This window comes from Amyelois transitella, chromosome 9 (assembly GCF_032362555.1).
Source record: "Amyelois transitella isolate CPQ chromosome 9, ilAmyTran1.1, whole genome shotgun sequence".
Taxonomy (NCBI): domain Eukaryota; kingdom Metazoa; phylum Arthropoda; class Insecta; order Lepidoptera; family Pyralidae; genus Amyelois; species Amyelois transitella.
The window spans coordinates 11,565,346-11,579,764 of NC_083512.1; positions in this window are offsets into that span (position 1 = coordinate 11,565,346).

Sequence of the window (14,419 nt, forward strand, 5' to 3'; positions counted from 1 at the left end):
CGCCGAGTTAGATCATGTAAACAAAGAATGCGGTCTATAAAAAAATTTACATAGAAAAAAATAACTTGAGAGTAAATCGGAATGTTCTAGTTGTTATGTTATACCTGAAATATAATCTTATAAGACCACGTATTTATTCCTCACGGGGTAGACAGAGTCGACCATCTCATAGTCTATCACTACATAGTATAAAGCAAAGTAGCTATTTTAGTCTGTTTGTCTGTATGCTTAAATCTTTAAAATTACTCAACGGATTTTGATGCGGTTTTTTGTAACAGGTAGAGTGATTCAAGAGGAAGGTTTTTATGTATAATTTTTTCCGAATTTTGCACCCGTGCGAAGCCGGGGCGGGTCGCTAGTTTATAAAAAACAAACCAACAAAACTCACTTATCCATTTTTAATATTATTCAGGATATGTTTTGAGTTATTATCGAGTTACTGATATACAAATAAATGTCGTTAATTCCCAACGCTTCTAAAACTGCTCTCGATTTTTACTCTCACATGGTGTAGGTTTAATTTTAGCCATAATGCGGGTACGGCCACGAAGTACCTGGGTTCTATTCCCGGATCACAATGCGCCAGTCGTGCCTAATTCACCGATTTTAAATTAGTCTTATAGGTATGTATGTGTAGTAATGTGAACTACTTCTTCCTAGAATAGAATAAGTTATTTAGCAGCATGATTTACTGATGATGACTTTTGAACAGGAAAATAAAGGTTGCTTGCTAGCCCATCATCTGAAATGAATCCCAAGTTGTTAACTTTCATTTTTTATAAGGAGCAAAGAAATAATGGAAATAATATGAAAAAACGGGGAAAATTATTCATCCTTGAGGGCTTTAACGATGCCCAAAATAACTATTCCACGTGGAAGAAGTCGCGGGCGCAGCTAGTATACAATAAAGGTACGTTACGTGTTCATTTAATACCTGTATTATTTATAAATAACGCGGAAGTTTAAAATCACTTACATACATACATAAAATCACGCCTCTTTCCCAGAGGGGTAGGCAGAGACTACATCTTTCCACTTGCCACGATCCCTGCATACTTCTTTCACTTTATCCATATTCATAACTTTCCTAATGCTAGGTCGCCGTTTTTGAGTTCTCTTTTGATGATATTTTTTCACTTTACTTTCAATAAACATATATTTAGTCACATCTATGTCCCTTGCGGGGTAGACAGAGCTAACGGTCTTAAAAAGACTGAAAGGCCACGTTCAAATGATTGTCTTAATAATAGAATTAAGATTCAAATAGTGACAGGGTGCTAGCCCATCGCCTAAGGGAAGAATACCAAGTTTATATGTTCTATCGCCTTTACCGACCTCAATGGGAAATAATAGTCCTATTCCTTTTTCTATTTCCGCCGGGAACCACACGGCACTTTTACTTAACTTTCAATAAATCTCTCCCGATTTGTTATCAACGTACATATATTCAGTTTTATTTTTAATAATTATGTTTTATTTCATATAAATGTAAATTTCTTTGAACTTGAACTTTGAATGATATTGAGCCAAATTTATTTTATGGCAAATCTTGCTTCCTAAAATCGTTCATACAATACCTACCTACTCGATTGTATTTTTACAACCGAAGCTAAATTAGGAGCATCTGTTCCTAATACCTGTCCGGTTTCAGATATAGCGAGTGACATACACACAGATCTCGTTTAGATGTCCCGTTCGTCTGTCACAGTCCGCTTCTGTCGAGATAACATCTAGTTATCAACTAGTCTGAGATGTATCGTCGAAACTTTTGAACGTCTCATTACGGTATCAATTGCCAAGCTCCTTTCTGAAGCACACAACTAGGCACGTCTATATCCCTTGCGGGGCAGACAGAGCTAACAGGCCGCATCCAGCTGTATCAAATCTCATAAATAATCTTTTTTCTCCTGGTTTTGGTTTTGGTTTTGGTAACTCAACTCATATTGACCTCTTTGAAGAGCCCGAGGTGAGCTTTTGACCACGATTCTGTATTGAGTATATCGGGTTTTTACACGAAGCAATTCCCGTCTGACCTCCGCAACCTTGGCAGGCAAATGTAGTTAACAACAAAACTAATGTACTAATAATTAAAAAAAGAAATACAAAATGACCCGTGGCCGCATGGCAGAATTTGAGCTGTTATATATTTTTTTTTTGAATCTTATCCAATTTGTACCTCTGAAGTTGGTTAAAATACTTTAAGAAGAGAAAGAAATTAGAAAGAGAGAGACGACTCATACTCACATTGATGAAGGTCAAGAATGATGGAAAAAAATAATATGAACAAAAGAAAATGAAAAAAGAAATATAAGAGAAACACATAATATGTTTAAAAAAATAATTACACTTTAGCGTCTTCTATGAAAATTATAATAGCATATGTCGTTAGCCTCGTAAATTTACTGACTGTGACGCCTGTCCTATATCAAAAACTATTTTAGTGTTAAAACAATGAGAAATCACGCAAGATTGTAATAAAAATTTCAATGCTGTAATCATTGGGTTTAAAAAAATAATAATAATAGGTTATTTACATTTTTTTTATTGGTGCCGTGTGGTTCCCGGCACTAATAAAAAAAAGAATAGGACCACTCCATCTCGTTCCCATGGATGTCGTAAAAGGCGACTAAGGGATAGGCTTATAAACTTGGGATTCTTCTTTTAGGCGATGCGCTAGCAACCCGTCACTATTTGAATCTGAATTCTATCATTAAGCAAAACAGCTGAACGTGGCCTATCAGTCTTTTCAAGACTGTTGGCTGATTTTTAAAGGGAATTAATACTTTTCACATAACTTTTTTATCATTTCGTGCCATCATTTAGTAGAAAGTGTAGCTGTACAGTCAAGATGACCGTAATTAAATCAAATTCCACGGGAAACTTCGTTACATTAATAAAATTAACAAAAACAGGATGTTATGACTACTTCACTAGCCGATCATTTCCGTGGCGCACGGTGTACATTCCGAAATAAAAAAAACTCACGAACAAGCATTTTCCTAAGTCTCGTCGAATTAAAAAAAAATACTAACACATCACCCCTACTCCACTTTGCAAATACACACGATACTAGCTTCTACATCGCTTAAATCTGATACATTACTGGGTTTTACCGAGACTAGGAGACTGCGTTATAAAGAAAGTGAGCATTGGAGAGATTTTTTTCAATTTTTTCGTTTATAGACGATGTTATAGTAGAAGTAATAGGTAGTCGGCCCACGTACCAAACTCTTTTGACTTGTAACTCTGTTTGACAGTCCGCAAAATTGGGTGAAAAGTAATTAATATGAGAGACGGTTTTGAATTTAAAATGTCTGTGTGGGTTGAATATGCTTTTTGACGAGTTTACGACATGATTACTATTTAATTTGGATGTTGGTGATGTATTTTATGTTACGGTCGATGTACAGTCACCAACACAATTAAGTGTACAAAGCCGCTTCGAAAAAATTTTACCGGGATATTATTACGGAAAGAAATTCGTTGTTGCGACCTAATACATATAAGAACTTTTGTATTGTTGAATAAAACAAAAAAACACTGGCACTTCTAAATAAATTACTATCAATTTTTGACATAATTACCATTATTTTGCCATGTGGTTCCCGGCACCAATAAAAAATAGAATAGGACCACTCTTTTCCATGGGTGTCGTAATAGGCGACTAAGGGATAGGCTTACAAACTTGGGAATTCTTTGAGGGCGATGGGATAGCAACCTGTAACTAGTTGAATCTCAATTTTATCATTACGCTAAATTGCTGAACGTGGCCATTCAGTCTTTTCAAGACTGTTGGCTCTGTCTACCCCGCAAGGGATATAGACGTGACTATATATATGCATGGTATGTTTGACATAAATATAATCTAGACTTAATCGCATTGGTGCCTGTACTGTTTTGTTTTTTTTTTTTTCATCTTTATGAATTACAGATTTTGAACCACACAGCTTTTTATACATAGCAACTGAAATGATGTAACAAACATCCAAACAAACTTCATTCCAACAATAATACACGTGGATACTAAAACTGTCTAAGGGGGATCAAAAAATCGTGTTTCAAGCCGCAAAGAAGTTTGTATTACCCTTAAGCCGGACTTTTTCTCCCATATATAACTCCCACGCATTCAATAGATCCCTAATCTTTTGGCAAAAGATCAAAATGTTGGCACACCTAGCGGTTTACACCACACGATTAAAAAAGTCACATTATATATCACATTACATTAAAATATCACATACTGGAAGATATAATATATATATATAGATACGTTGAACGTGGATTTTCAGTCATTTCGAAACGGCTCTGTCTATCCCGTAATACTAATGTTACATATATACGGTCACGTCTATATCCCTTGCGGGGTAGACAGAGCCAACAGTCATGAAAAGACTGAATGGCCACGTTCAGCTATTTGGCTTAATGATAGAATTGAGATTCAAATAGTGACAGGTTGCTAACCCATCGCCTAAAAAAGAATCCCAAGTTTGTAAGCCTATCCCTTAGTCGCCTTTTACGACATCCATAGGAATGAGATGGAGTGGTCCTATTCTTTTTTGTTTTGGTGCCGGAAACAAATAAATGTGGCAGATTTTCATTATGATGAATCTTAATTTAACCTGAATTTAAACGAACTGTGTGAATCCTAATTACGAGTAAGTACCTATACAATACTATACATTGTTGGGAATTCCAGTAAATGTTTCTTGTTTTTTATTAAGTATTATTATTTGTTTTAAATCTTAACCCGTTTTACGAGGCATCAGGTTGTTTGACGCACATACTTTGCATACAGAACAGTTGATCAAGTTATTGATTTTTTTTTTACTATTTACTATTTCAGAGTTAAAGAATTTTATTAATATTATACTTACTATTTGTCAGTAACTCTGAAATCAACGATGACTTTTATACACTGAAATGGAGCCGTGTGGTTCCCGGCACCAACAAAAAAAAAGAATAGGACCACTCCATCTCGTTCCCATTTATGTCGTTAAAGGCGACTAAGGGATAGGCTTACAAACTTGGTATTCTTCTTTTAGGCGGTGGGCTAGCAAACTGTCACTATTTGAATCTCAATCTTATCATTAAGCCAAACAGTCTCAGCCATCATGCTTTTCAAGACTGATGGCTCTGTCTACCTCTAAGTTTATAACAGCCTTTCCCTTATTCGCCTTTAAGGACATTTGTGGGAAAGAGATGGAGTGATCGTATTCTTAAGTGGCGGGAACCACGCGGCATGTAAATAAAAACCTAATTTAAATGTCATTAATTCTAGATGCGGCGAGATTTAAGACCTGCGCGCTCATTATTTTTGTTGGCCCTCCCTCAGGAGAGAGGAATTTAAAGAGGACTTGATTTATTTCGCTTGTTCTTGACGTTTGTGGATTCAATTACGTTGGGATGAGATGATTACAGAGCGACTTTTTTTTGCAAATCAAACACTGAGACTTTATTATCCAAGTTTCAAGAATTATTTGAGATATATTAGGAAATAATTTAATATATGTTTTTAACCCACAAAGTTAAACAATTAGTTTATTAATTATAAAAAAATATATACAAAAAGATGTGTCTTAATATTGTTACATAAACATTCATCATGTCTATATCCCTTGCGGGGAAGACAGAGCCAACAGCCTTAAAAAGACTGATAGGACACGTTCAGCTATTGTTAGACTTAATGATAGAAATGAGATTCAATTAGTGACAGGTTGCTAGCCCATTGCCTAAAAGAGAAATCCCGAGTTTACTAGCCTATCTCTTAGTCGCTTTTTACGATATCCATATACCTTATTACTACTACTTAACTATAATAATTAACTAAAATAAGTAAAAAAAAAATAACAAAAAAATTAATATATGTGTGTTTGATACACATAAGTAAGTATTATTTTCTTTATTGATGTATTCATAGATTTTAAATTAATTGTGTCACAGACTGGTTGTACTAGACTTTGAACGGCTTACTTTGTTTCCTTAACGCCCACCTCGTCAACTTTGATCTAGAATGTTTGAAGTTTATGAAGGTCCCGGGTGATATTCTGTCGATAATCCTGCAGGAACTGTAGGTAAAGAGCATACAGGCTTTAGTGTTTAACTTTGTGAAGGGATATTAGTGTATTGTAATACATACATAAAATCACGCCTCTTTCCCGGAGGGGTACTCAGAGACTTAATCTTTCCACTTGCCACGATCTCTGCACACTTCCTTCGCTTCATCCACATTTATAACTCTCTTCGTGCAAGCTCGGCGGTTTCGGGTGCTCTTGACCTGACCCTTTGCCAGGACGTCCTTAATTTGATCAAGATACGTTCGTCTAGGTATTGGAAACAATGTTTCGGCCTTTACCCCCACCAAAGAGAAGATGTTCTCACAGACTGGGTGCTATATCTGTTCATTTATATTTACATAGATATTATCACGTCTAGAACCTTTGATGGTTAGACAGAGCCAACAGTCTCGAAAATGCTAAAAGGCCACGTTCAGCTGTATGGCTTAATGGTGGAATTGAGATTCAAATACATAGATTGCTAGTCCATCGCCTAAAAGAAGAATCCCAAGTTTAGAAGCGTATCCCTCTGTCGCATTTTACGATATTCATGGGAAAGAGATAGAATGGTCCTTTTGTTTAGTACCCGGAACCACACGGCACACGTTGAGTATTTTTTCAATTCATGTCCGAATTTATTGAGCTCGCTATCAAGACTGTTAGCTCTGTCTACCCCGCAAAGGATAAAGCCGTGGTAATATGTATGTATAGAAAAAAATATATAATAAAAGAAATAATTAAACGTGATTTTACCTGAAACTGGGTCCACTATTTACACCGAACTTACGTACATATGGTCACGTCTATATCCCTTGCGGGGTAGACAGAGCCAGCAGTCTTGAAAAGACTGATAGGCCACGTTCAGCTATTTTATAATTGAGATTTAAATATTGACAGGTTGGTAACCCATCGCCTAAAAAAGAGTCCCACATTTGTAAGCCTTTCCCTTACTCGCCTTTTACGACTTCCATGGCAAAGAGATGGAGTGGTCCCATTCTTTTTTGTATTGGTGCCGGGAACCACAAATTTTTTTTATTACAAATTTTTTATACCTGAAATTGGGTTCGCTATTTGCTCAGAACTTATTCGGATCAAAGCTGACGACCTGGGCGTGACCAATCGCCGACGATGTCGGTGTATCCGGCTGTATTTTTAGCTTGGAACAGGTAACAAGAATGCCGCTTTGAAATGCAACACTTCCTCTCGTAAATACGATCGAGGTCACAGATCATGCGTCAAGTCGTGATAGTTCAATGCCTACGCGCGAAGCTATACGAGTTTGTAAGAAATGTATTCGTTAAGATTCTCTATTTATTAGTATAAAATTTTGTGTCGTAATTTTTTCATGGCATAACTTTGTTTAGCTTAATAATTGTTACGCATAATATTATTTGGCATAATTTTTTAGGCATGTTTCCTAACCTAACCTGGCCAAAAAAAATAATCTAAACTATATTTATGCCTATTGAAATAGTATGCCAAAAAACTATTATGACAAAAAATAGTATGCGTAACACGTTATGCCAAACTAAAATAGGCCAAAAAAAATTAGTCGAATGAACCATATTCCAAAAGTGAACCGGTAGTTAATGTAAAGGCGTTAAAACTTCATCCTACAGTCAAAACATAGTGTACAATAAACTATAAGGAAAATCCTATCAGTATTTTGAAAACTGTTGGCTCTGTCTTCACCGCAAGGGACATTATAGGTGATGATCTTAATGTAATTATGTAACTTTAGGGGAAAATAAACACCAAAACCTATTGCCGTAATGCTGTAAATGCCCTGTCCTATCTGATCCCAAATCTTCATCTCCAAAAATAAGTCGGTGTTGTCGTAAGCGATATTTTATCTATTTTACTGAAGGTGCCGGCGCGGGCGCACGTGTCGTGTCTCGTCACGGTGACGTTTACTACAAGAAATCCAGTTTTATAGGATTTTGGCCCTTAAATGGAATCCATTAAGAATGTAATGTCTACAAAGCTCTTTTCTTTAGTCATTTGAAATTCTCTGATGTCTTAAATGATTTCATCTACATACATACATACATATAATCACGTCTATATAAATTGCGAGGTAGACAGAGCCAACAGTCTTGAAAAGACTGATATGCCACGTTCAGCTCTTTGGCTTAATGATAGAATAGAATTCAAGTCAGATTCAAAGAGTGACAGGTTGCTAGGCCGTCGCCTAAAAGAAGATACCCGTTTAAAGGCCCTATCCCTTAGTCGCTTTTTATGTCATCCATGGGAATGAGATAGAGTGGTCATGTTCTTTTTCTATTGGTGCATGGAACCACACGGAAATGAGATATGCTGTACATATGTATATCCAAAATACAGTTTATTCAACCAACCAGCATTATATTTAGTGCGAATCCAGTGAATTTGTTTAACATATAAACCGACACGTGGAAACACGTAACAGTAACGAGATTCGGAACAGAAATCATCGTGCCGCCGCCGCCGCTGACAGACAGACAGACAGACAGACAGACGTGCGAAAATGTACACTAATGCAACACCACCGTACCATGAAACTTGATCTTTAAAGTCTTCTATCGCTTGATCCTGCGCATATTTCTTCTTTGTAATTATCATAGATCGGAATAGGTAGATTGATTTTATGTACTTGCATCATGAATTACCATAGAAAGCATAACATGGATAAGCCTCTTTTCCGGGATTCCATTTCAGTACTTACAGTAAACTACATTGTCCGCAGGTAACATAGGACTACAATTTACGTAAACGAAGTCGGGGAAAAACAGCTACCACTAATATATTCTTCATCCCACTTGTAAAAATTCCGGAAAAAATCTTAATAATTTACAAATCCCGCAATCCCGGACGGAGGCATGTCCATATTAATATATACGTTTCAGTTCATTGGCCCCAATTCAATCTACCTATTCCGATCTCTGGTAATTATACAGCAACTTTGAGCTTTCTAGGTTTACCCCTGTTGAGGTACATCTGAATGATATGTCATATCAATCCAGCTTGAAAATACTGGTTTATCCAGTTTGTCAAGTTCGATTAATTTGACATCATACAGTTGACTAGCTGTGCCCGCAACTTCGTCCGCGTGGAATAGTTATTTTAGGCATCATTGAAGCCCTCAAGGATGAATAATATTCCCCGTTTTTTTCACATTTTCCATTATTTCTTTGCTTCTAATAGTTGTAATGTGATGTTATATACCCTAAAGCCTTCCTCGATAAATGGTCTATTCAATGCAAAAAGAATTTTTCAATTCGAACCAGTAGTTCCTGAGATTAGCGCGTTCAAACAAACAAACAAACTCTTCAGCTTTATAAATGAGTAATAAATCATACAGTGCCGTGTGGATGAAGTTAAGTTAAAGGCAAAAGTACGACTAACTGGCAAGCATGAAAAAATTGATAGGAAGCCAACTTCACTGACAAGAGTTGGCTCTTCAAGAAGAAGAAGAAGAATGAAGAAAAAGAAGTAACAGATCATATCAAATCACAAATCTCTGCCTATTTTAAAGAGGTAATACTTAAGGAAATAATATATTAACCTCTCGAGAAGCAGGCATGTTGTATAATTACATACATACATACGGTCACGTCTATATCCCTTGCGGGGTAGACAGAGCCAACAGTCCTGAAAAGACCGAATAGCCACGTTCAGCCATTTGGCTTAATGATAGAATTAAGATTCAAATAGTGACAGGTTGGTAGCCCATCGCCTAAAGAAGAATCCCAAGTTTGTAAGCCTATCCCTTAGTCGCCTTTTACGACATCCATGGGAAAGAGATGCAGTGGTCCTATTCTTTTTTCATTAGTGCTGGGAACCACACGGCACAGTGCGGGTTTTACGTTTATCCATTACTAGTTTATAAATAACTTTTAAAGTAAATATACATTTTGGTGCGTCAATAGTTAGTGAAGTATTAATATTGTCGTTAGTTGAACAGCGGATGCAGATATGTAAGATAATGACAGGTGGATATTTGCTATAAGATACAGCTAATACCCAGCTGTTAACAGCAATATGAAATATTTACATTTATCATTTGTGAGATCATCATTCGAATTGAATATCCTATTTTATTAAAATGAATTAGTGCCGCGTGGTTCCCGGCACAGATACAAAAATAATAGAACCACTCCATCTCTTTCCCATGGATGTCGTAAAAGGCGACTAAGGGATAGGCTTACAAACTTGAGATTCTTTTTTAGGCGATGGGCTAGCAACCTGTCACTATTTGTAACTCAATTCAATCATCAAGCCAAAAAGCTGAACGTGGCCTATCAGTCTTTTCAAGACTGTTGGCTTTGTCTACCCCGCAAGGGATATAGACGTGACTATATGTATGTTGACCTGGTGTTCTTAATATGCCAACACACTTCCGACGTAAATCTGACAAGGACTAATTAGACTTTCTTTCCAATGGACCACCCAATATTATTAAATAGAACTGAGACTCTTTTGTGTGAATTCCTGCATCGGTCTACCATGACGAAATGAAAGAAAGCTGTGAAGATACGGCTGATATCATCTCAAACGCAGTAACTTAATTTTCGTATTGTTAAAAAGACGTTACTCTTTTGATCGTCCACTTTGATTATATTAAGGATTCTTTGAGTGTGATTTTTTAAGAACACGGTTTGAAAAATCTTAAGTAAAATTACATATTATAAAGTTAATTGATAATCTGTATAGGTTGTATTAAAGTGACGTGTGGTTCCCGGCCTCAATAGAAAAAAAGGAATAGGACCAGTCCATCTATTTCCCATGTATATCGTTAAAGGCGAGTAAAGGATAGGTTTATTAACTTGAGACTCTTCGATTCTCTATTTAAATCTCAATTCTATCATCAAACCAAACAGCTGAACTTGCCCTATTTGTCTTTTCGAGACCGTTGGTGCTGTCTACCCCGCAAGGGATATAGAGGGCACAGAGGTCGGTATAAAATACATACATACATATGGTCATGTCTATATCTCTTTCGGGGTAGACAGAGCCAACAGGCTTGTAAAGACTGAATGGCCACGTTCAGCTATTTGGCTTAATTATAGAATTGAGATTCAAATAGTGATAGGTTGCTCACCTATCGCCTAAAAAAGAAACCCAAGTTTGTAAGCCTATCCCTTAGTCGCCTTTTACGACATCCATGGGAAAGAGATGGAGTGGGCCTATTCTTTTTTGTATTGGTGCCGGGAACCACACGGTCATAAAATACTTGTTTAAAACATTCTACATACATACATATAGTCACGTCTTTATCCCTTACGGGGTAGACAGAGCCAATAGTTCCGAAAAGACCGAATGGCTACGTTCAGCCGCTCGGCTTAATGATGGAATACATTACTTATAAACATTACAATTATAATATATATATTATACATTACAATACATAAAACATTAAAGTTTAAAAAATATTTATGGCATGCAGCATGAGTCTTTGCCGCCAAAGGTGGCAACAGTTTAAAATAACCATGACTCAGCAGCACCTGCGATCAGAAATAATCACAAAGGAGGGACAAAGAAATAACTCTGTAGGGCGACATGTGAGTGTTAGGGTGTGATTACATTGCTTTAAAAATAGCGATTTTTGACGCGCAGACTCTGTCGATGTATGTTCACTTAGGGACTTAGGGTTCCCACTTAGGGATAAGCCCGCCTTTGTACTCAAACTCAAATTCATATTTTTTATTCATTATTATACCATATCATTTTTCTTAATTGCATTCATATCGCTTAATAATTTTCAAATCTTTTGGTTTCACAACATTTGTTGACGTCAAATAAATTACTTAAAACTAAGTTTACTGCCGCTTCCAAGGCGTCAGTGCAGAAGAACTGGTAAAAAACTGCACTGCAGCATTTTCTTCAACAACGTCAACTTAACAAATATCAAAACTTAGAATAGAATGTGGACGAGAGAATACATTGTTCTGTACTACTGTTTTGTAATGTACTCTTTTAGTGAACAATAAAGCATTTACTTACTAAAGTTATTTAACGTGTTCATGATTTTGGAATATATATGCTTTATTATATATATATGTATGTATAAATCATCTACATAAAGCGTTTGTTATAATAGTTTTTACGGCCCACGGACAAGTCTCATAAATAAACTACATCTTTCCACTAACCTTGAATAAATACTCGGTATGTATATTTTGCTTTACCCATATTAATAACTCTCTCTATGCAAGCTTCTTCTGTTTAAGTTTAATTGGTAAAGATCAGGTCATGAGCGACCTGATCCTTAACAATATTTATAAACGCTTTTAATTCAGTTAATTCTTTTCTAGATCCATACATACATACATAAAATCATGCCTCTTTCCCGGAGGGGTAGGCAGAGACTACCTCTTTCCACTTGCCACGATCTCTGCATACTTCCTTCGCTTCATCCACATTCGTAACTCTCTTCATGCAAGCTCGGCGGTTTCGGGTACTTTTGACCTGACCCTTTACCAGGACGTCCTTAATTTGATAAGATACGTTCGTCTAGGTCTTCCCACTCCGACCTTTCCCTCCACACTCTCCTTGTATATCTGCTTAGTCAACCTGTTTGCATTCATCTTTTCTTTTCTAGATCCCATTAATTCAAAATCGCTTATCGTCGTCCAATGTAACCGCTCCCTCATATGAATCACTCACCGTGCCTTCAGGTGGTCGGTTTAGTCGTGTTGGTCTGATACACTCGTATCTCCTAAATTAAACTGTTTAATGTAAAGAACTTGTAACCTGTCTCATCTGATACAGACTTTGATCAACATGTTTAAATATACGCTATTTTCAGTACCTTTGCATTTGTAGCCACAATGTAGGTACAAAGTTTATGGATTATATTTGATTTCTATAATTACAATGTCTTACGCGTTAAAGTGCCGTGTGGTTCCTACCACTTTCGAGTTCCACCATTTTATATATTTCTCATGGATGTCGTAAAAGGCGACTAAGGGAATCGACCCAAATGGTTTATAAATTTGACGCTATATGTGGCGCTGCGGTAGTACGCTTGTCTGACACTGTAGGTCCGGGGTTCGAATCCCGGCGACGGCATGATGAGAACGAACTTTCTCTGATTGTTCTGGGTCTTGGATTTTTATTTAAGTATATAAGAATTTATTAAAATATAAATAGTATCGTTTAGTTAGTATCTCGTGACAAAAATTAAAAAAAAAAAAAAGATTTTTTGGTTTTTGTTATTTTTCTTTCATCATATTCTAAAGTAATAATATGTTTTATCACATACATATATTGTAAACATCGACATTCCATTAAATAAATAAATAAATATATACGGGACAAATTACACTGATTGAGTTAGCCTCGAAGTAAGTTCGAAACTTGTGTTACGAGATACTAACTCAACGATACTATATTTTATAATAAATACTTATATAGATAAACATCCAAGACCCAGGACAATCAGAAAAAGTTCTTTTCTCATCATGCCTTGACCGGGATTCGAACCCGGGACCTCCGGTGTCACAGACAAGCGTACTACCGCTGAGCCACAGAGGCCGTCAATCACATTCGGGAAGCGGAAAGTCGTAAATGACAACTAGAGGTAGATATATATCATCAACTGGACCAAATTTCGTGCAGTCATAACAAGTCTAGGAACGTCCCGCCTTATCCTGCGCCGTTCCTGCTTCTGATTTACGATGCGCGTGCGCCGGTGGCCTTGATTCCTGGACGGTTTGTTCAGGATTCATTAAACATGAAGCCGTGTGGTTTCCGCCATAGATTAGTCAGATTTATTTAACTTAGCAAGCATCGTGGATGTGAAGATTAAGAAGAATATTACGATCTTTCGTGTTAAAGAAGATGTTGACTGACAGATTACAAGTTGATACGAGTATGTCAGTCACAGACCAAACTGCAGAGACTTATCCCAAATAATTTTATATTATGAATGCGAAAGTAAGTTTATTTATTAATACACTAGCAGCAAAAAGTTTCGTGTGGTTCCCGGCACTTATAGAAAAATGAATAGGATCCATCTTTTTCCCATGGATGTCGTAACAGCCGACTAAGGTATGGGTTTATAAACTTGGAATTCTTATTTTAGGCGACCTGTAACTTTATATTAATCTGGTAATCAGATTGTCTCGAGTTCGAATCCCAGGGCATGATGAGAAATGAACTTTAAATATAGTATTGTTGAGTCAGTTCAGTATCTCGTAACAAAGTCTCGAACTTCTAAGCTAACTAAATATATGTTATTTGTACCCTATATAGGTATTAAAATCAACCATTTCTTAAAACAAACGCTTATATAATTTTTAACCGAATCAAATAAGTATTTTTACATCTGTCACAGTCACAACAACTCAGCGAGGCCACTGTGCGAGTATCGATAAGGTAAACAT